Raw genomic sequence first — 7187 nt, 5'->3', positions numbered from 1 at the left:
GACATTTCCCTTTAATATTGGGCTGGTTGACTCTAATGACATTTCCCTTTAATATTGGGGTGGTTGACTCTAGTGACATTTCCCTTTAATATTGGGCTGATTGACTCTAATGACATTTCCCTTTAATATTGGGCTGGTTGACTCTAATGACATTGCCCTTTAATATTGGGGTGGTTGACTCTAGTGACATTTCCCTTTAATATTGGGCTGGTTGACTTGAGACCTGGGGGGCTTCAGTGTCTGCTGGTTTTCATGATTGTTGTCTCTGAAAGGTTGGTTGGTTAGTGACTGGTTTAGATCTGGGAAACAAGGTTACTGAGCTAGATTGAGAAAGCAAACCAGCAGACGGTTAACAAAGATTTCTGATTAACCCATGCTAGATGTTGTCGCGGATGTGCCTGTTTCATCTAAGAAATTAGATGAATCAACTAGATGAGTGTCGAAAACATCAGTCATAAATGGCCAGATACTTTCAAAGTCACGTGATGGAGTAGATGCCCAATTATGTCGCAGACGGTGGCAAATGTGCAGTTCTGCTCATCACGCGCCATACGCTCCCGCCACGTGACCAACCATGTCACAGCATGGGACTATGACAAGAGAGGCTGAACTATGACAGGAGAGGCGACGGTTCAGTTGACCACGTACCCGAACGGAGTGGAATGGAATTGGCAGATGAGGATGATTTACTTTTAACTATTGTTGCGATGACATAATTATGGTAATGCTCTGTGGTAATGCTGGGACTCATGTCCCTGTGTCATGTGGAATCATACTCACATTCCTATATGGAGTCATACAGGCACAGACATCTTTCTTACTCTATCCATATCATTGATACATGTTATATCATATATCATATTATATTACATATTATATCATATATCAATGTATGGAGGCTTCCCGGAGTGAGGGTTATTACAATTAGATTCTTCCCTACTTTGTTTTCCACCTGTTTGTTTCAATAAAGTTTTAAAGATTTGAAATTGGATTCCAGTGCAGCATGTGCTCAGACATGTATCGATTTAAAGAACTGCAATGACTTTTGGGAAAGGTTTCCTTTGGGGTTTAAAGACTGTTTGAGCTGCTTTTGTGTGAATGTGTTTAATGATCTGTCCATTCATCTAATGATGATTTCTACAGTACAACAACGGAATATAATTGAACATCGAAAAACAAGTATTTGCTCTTACTTTGACCTGATAATGACGGCTTCATCCTTCCTACTGGGGTTTTTTAAAATATAAATTAGTCACAATATTACATTTATTTACCATTTTCTCATTTAAGCAATCTTTATTAGTGCATTTGTGCATACATTTGTGGTGTGTGTACTGTCATGTTTATGTCATTGTGTCTGTATTCTTGCGTGTGAGTGTGCGTGTGTGTGTGTGATGTAGAGATGTTCTGCTGTGGAGCAGTGTGCACAGTATGTATGTCAACAAGCATAACTGCTTGACTTCCTGTAACTACCTGACATGCCGTGGCATAGTCCCCTGTCTATACAGGTGATACAGTCCAACTACCTACTACAGTGGAACACAACCCCCCCAGATTTCAGGTGTGCAGCCAACTGGGTTAAAAGGTGCTTGTGTTGTTACCACTGTCTTCTCTGATTGGCTGTTATTTGACATTCAGGGCCAGACAATAAAAATGCTAACATCACTTTTTGGTCTTCATTTAAGGTTAGGGTTAGACATAAGGTTAGCAGTGTGGTTAAGGTTAGGGTTAAGATTAGGGTTAGAAATTGTAGAAATGGGTGGGGTTTAGCCAGAATTATGACTTTGTGGCGGTGTTAGTGATGATGATTATGTAGAGAGGTGCAATCCAACGAGGCCATTTCAGAGCCCAGCAGGAACTCGAATCAATCAAAGATAAGTGAGTGCTGCCTCTGATGCATATTTGAAATTGAGATAGCAGCTACAATCGGTATTAAAGGCATCGATTTCCTCTCATACGAGCCACGCGGGTTGCAAATCACACCCATACAACAGCTTTAAGAGTTTAGTGTTCACTGAACATTGAGGTTTTGCACTCAGATGAATAATATGTAACCAGAAAACCAGGTCATCATCAAGGACCCCAGACACCCTAGCCAGGAGCTGTTCTCTCCCTAACCGTCAGGCAGACGCTACCGAAGCATGAGCCGATACCAACAAGCCATCAGACTGCTGAACACTTCTCTAATTCTCCGCACCTTAGCACACATCACAACTGCTGCTATTATTCTGCTCAATTTATACACTCCCCCCCCCTTCTACAACGCACTTGTAGATATTGAACTATAAATTGTGCCTTCCTGTATGATACTTGTGCTAAAATATTTATTCTGTTCTACTGACATTTACTTTATGTTCGTATTATTATTTGTTACTGTTTCTTATTTTTGTTGCGTTGTTGAGAAGGAACCTGAAAGAAAGCATTTCATTGGACGATGTATACCATGTGTATCCCGTACATACGACTAATAAAACTTGAAACTTGGTGTTCTTTAGTTAACCTTTGGGGTGTCTTGCTCTTTGTTGTCCATCTCTCTACCCCTCCATCCTTCGCTCTCTTCTTTCTCTCTGACTCTGGGTAGCTTATATATGCTTTTAACAGTGGATTAGGATGGGCCAAATTTAATTAATTTGTTATGCTGCATGGGTTAGGATCTAGCACATACACACACACACACACACTGAGGCTACTACACACACGTACACACTCTCTTGTATAGCGCGGCTAAGTGATTATTTTAAATAGGATCTTTAATGAAGCCACCTCGAGACGCGCTGGAGTAGAAACGATGGCTTCTCGTCCCAGAGAGAGGAGGAGAGAACAAAAGAGAACATTGCTGAGGAAGGCTTCAACTGCAGCCTGCAGCCTTTTTGGAGCTTGGCCCGGACTTTGGCGCTGTTGGACAGTTGGACAGGTGGTGTCATAGTGGTGGTTCTGTATAATGATGAAATTGTCTCAATGACATAATATCCTACATGGTAACGGCTAACATTGTACTGTTTTGGGGAAGTGAGTAGAGAAACAAAGAGTTGGAGAAATAAAGAGTTGTTTCGGGAGAGAGATGGAGATTTCAGTTCCAGGGAGAGGGTGATTCACAGTTTGTTTTTGGGAAAGAGATTGACTGACAGATTGGCATATACAGTTTGGCACTACTTCCTGTATTGCGTTACGTCCATAAACACAGCTAGCTTCGTTAGCTTCGCTTAACCTAGCGAACACCTAAAAATGTGTGTATTTCCACACACCCCTTGCATAGAAGCCTTTTACATCTGACGACAACTACAACCTCTATTCTCCATACATCCATACACTTTATGCTTGGATGATTAGCCTTTTCTTCTCCTCGTCAAATATTATGAACGCAACAGGGAGACGACGGACACGCTTTTCAAATTGAATCTCAACTGTGTTTTATTATTTCCGGTTTTACGACGTTGAGTGTCTGCCGTCCGCACGTGTTTGCAACCAGGTACCAATAATTGCTTCTAATACACCAGTCCTTTAACCGATTATTAAAAAATTGCACACAGAATAAGTTATAAGGATCATTTAGTTGCTTATGGTAGCCTGCAGTACCCCGGTCTGCCTTCAACTCAAGTTACTCAATGAGAGGGGGCACTGAGCTAGCCTGCAACGTCACTTTCCGGAGTAGCTCAAACTGCATATTAGAAGCCATCTTAACTGACTTCATTTGGCTTCGATGCGTTATTCACATAGAAATGAATATTGTCACGTGATCGATGGCTTTGTACACTCACATACAGTAGTTGAGATAGGCGCTATGTTGCATCCTAATACACGGTACAGTATGTTAATGAATTCACTAAACAGACTTTCAACCAGTCACTTATCCAGGCCTCTTGTCTTCTTCCATTGATTATGTCTTAATATAAACAGAGAGCGACAGATGGTGACGGGTGGGCTCTGTGGCCCAGACACACATTGGGAGATGGACAGGAGACAGACAGGGAGTCAATAGTCCTCTACTGAGCTGTGTTACTGTACAATAGCTTTTCTCCAGTTGTTTCGTTCATACTGTTTTCGTTTGTGGAAGGCTAGGCTATCATGTGTTGGCTGTTTGGCTATGAGGAGAACGAGCCCTAGCTTATTCCTTTTTGCTGTCAAGGTGCATTTAGAGCCAGGGCCTAGCTGGACATGTTGTTGTTCTCAGAATGTCTGCTCAAATTGAATGGGGGTTAGAGCGCCTTGCAAATTGTGCATGTCTAGTAAAACACATACAGGCACTCACAAATACACACAAATATATATGCGTGCACACACACACACACACACACAACTAGCACTATAAATGAAAGTACAAACCAGTGGATAATGAAACATGCTTGGGGTTAGAGAAACACCATATCTTCTATTTTCTTTGTCCCTTTCTCTCTCTTTCACTCTTTATCTTCCTCTCACTCTCTTAGTAGCAGCGGGTAAAATCGTGGGTAAAATCACTAAAGTTTGGTTAATGCTAATTATCTCTCTCTCTTTCTCTCTCTCTCTCTCTCTCTCTCTCTCTCTCTCTCTCTCTCTCACTCTTCCCCTTTATACTTGTGTGTGTGTGTGTGTGCCACCAGTATCTCTATTAAATGGTGTTTGCACAGCTCTTACCTATCAGGAATATTGATCCACCGACGGTGGGCCGGGAGTGTGTTCATTGTGCCCTGTTAGTAAATACAGTGCTCTATCTATTCTCCCTTTCTTTCCTTCTCTCTTTTTTTCAGCAGCAATCATTGATCTGTTTATCAACAAGTCATATCAAAGACTCAGAGATGTCATTTTTCCTCCATTGAAGGTAAACAGTAAACACCGGTGTTGGAAAGAGACTCGTGGCTCTGGCACAAAGACATGACTTTATGTGTGCCTGCTGGGCTTTGTTAGACTTGTACACTCAGCCAGACACGGGAGGGAACCTGAGCACAATAGAAAACAGTCGAGAGGCAGGCAGAGGAGACGACGAAAAAGAACAGTGAGAAAGAAGATAGGAAAGAAAGAAGGAGAGCCAGGAAGGCCTGTTTGTCTGCAGGGCCGCTGTTCACCTTGGATGTTCCGGCATTGGCGGTTTAATTGAATGAAAAGGGTTATTTTTGCCTGCTATCATCTCAAGATGGTTTTGATTGTCCTACAGCGTCTGTCTGTCTAGCTATCTCAGAGGGGCCCTCTGTCTCTGTCTGGCCCCCCGGCTCGGCTTGAAAGGCTCAGCAAGCGTCCTTGAGTGTTTCCCATTGAAAAATGCTGAAAAGCTTTGAACACAGTGCTTGTTGAAATAGTAACGGAAAAGATTTGGTACGTTACCTTTGTCCTATGTTTATGATCAATCTCTGGCCCAACATTTGAACCGAGGAGTAAATTGACTGAAGCCTTGAGTTCTGGCCATATTCCACTGTAACACTTCATTTGAACCTGAATATGTTTATAGTGACCACAGCAGATACTTTGTGCTGTAGCCTGTATTCCTGACCCTAGTAATGACATAAGACGGCCCTGAGCTCTTTCAACACTGTTGGCTGTGTCGGAAAATCATTCTTGTTTGATATTGTACAGAGGTCAGTGTTAATGGTAGCTTAACAGTGCTGATAGAGGACTACAGGGTTGTGCTGAGGGGACAGAGAGAGGTTGTTATGGTGGCAAGGTGGCACACTTCCCCTGAGGAACGCAATCCATTTACCATCAGCTGTCCCTTCCCATCGCAGCCCCTCCTGTCCCCTCCCACAGCACTGCCCTCTGCACACTGTCACACAGTCTATGATACTCTGACGTGTTGTCATAGACATCTGAATGTCATACGCCCATGCATCTCAGAGGGAGGGATCTATTTTAAAATCACCTTTTGGCTGAATGACAGTTGACGGTTTGAAGAATGCATTGAGGATTCCATTTTAACCCAACACAAACATGATAGACACACATGCACGCGCGCACACACACACACACACACACACACACACACACACACACACACACACACACACACACACACACACACACACACACACACACACACACACACACACACACACACATACATACATACATGCCTTGGCTGTGAGGGAGTGGAGGGTTTTTCCTAGAGATAGGTTGAAAGGTTGTTCACTCTGCTGCTTTAATCCCTGTTCAGGCCGATGACAGATGACTGGATAGGTTGACAAGGCATGGTGAACGGTGGCAAGGCCTTCTGCTTTTGGGCAGATAGAAAGAGAGTTGGCCTCATGTTTAAATCATCCCTCTTTACCTGTCTTCCATCTCCCCCTCTATTTCTCTCTCTCTCTCTCTCTCTCTCTCTCTCTCTCTCACACATCACTTCTCTCCCTCTCTCTTTCTCTCCTCTCCTCTATCCCCTCCTCTCTCTCTCTCTCTCACATCACTTCTCTCCCTCGCGCTTTCTCTCCTCTCCTCCATCCCTTCCTCTCTCTCTCTCTCTCTCTCTCTCTCTCTCTCTCTCTCTCTCTCTCTCTCTCTCTCATCATCTCGTCTCTTCTCTCTTGAGCGTCTGACATTCACACACACTACGTCTGTCCGGCCTTGAGACCGGGAGAAATCTCTCTGTAAAATCTCCATCCACCACACACACACACACACACACACACACACACACACACACACACACACACACACACACACACACACACAGCAGTGGTGGAAGCCTCTCTTGCGGTGTCGTGCTCACGGTCATTCGGTTAAGCAGCATTTATGTTTTATGTGATCCATGAAGAATAAATCTTCCTCTGGTCCCGCTCATCTTTTAGTACCCCTCCTAATGTCAAAAGTGTGTGTGTTAGTGTGCGTGTGCATGTGTGTTGTGTGTGCGTGTGTGTGTGCCTGTGTGTGCGTGTGAGTGTGTGTGTGGGACTATCAAACCTCAAGCAGCATAGGAACTCCATGATTCCAATTGCTTATTTCCAGCCCCATTTTGTGTGGGTACAGTTCAGTGTGTCTCAGTGTGCATGGTGCAGCAGTACAGTACAGTACAGTACAGTACAGTACAGTACAGTTGGTGGCTAGTTAGCAGCAGGGAAGTGCTGACACAGTTTTTAGTGAAGTAGAGCGTGTGCCTGACATCATACCCTTCATCCACATCTGAATGAGAACGCAGGGACCGGCAGGAGTAATGCATCTCACTTAGCTAGCAGGCTGCTAGCATACACCCTCTGGGAACATGAACACTATTTTGGGCTAACTGGGCT

The sequence above is a fragment of the Oncorhynchus tshawytscha genome, linkage group LG17 (assembly GCF_018296145.1).
Source record: "Oncorhynchus tshawytscha isolate Ot180627B linkage group LG17, Otsh_v2.0, whole genome shotgun sequence".
In the NCBI taxonomy this organism is placed as follows: Eukaryota; Metazoa; Chordata; class Actinopteri; order Salmoniformes; family Salmonidae; genus Oncorhynchus; species Oncorhynchus tshawytscha.
Note: the sequence above shows the minus strand (reverse complement) of the source record.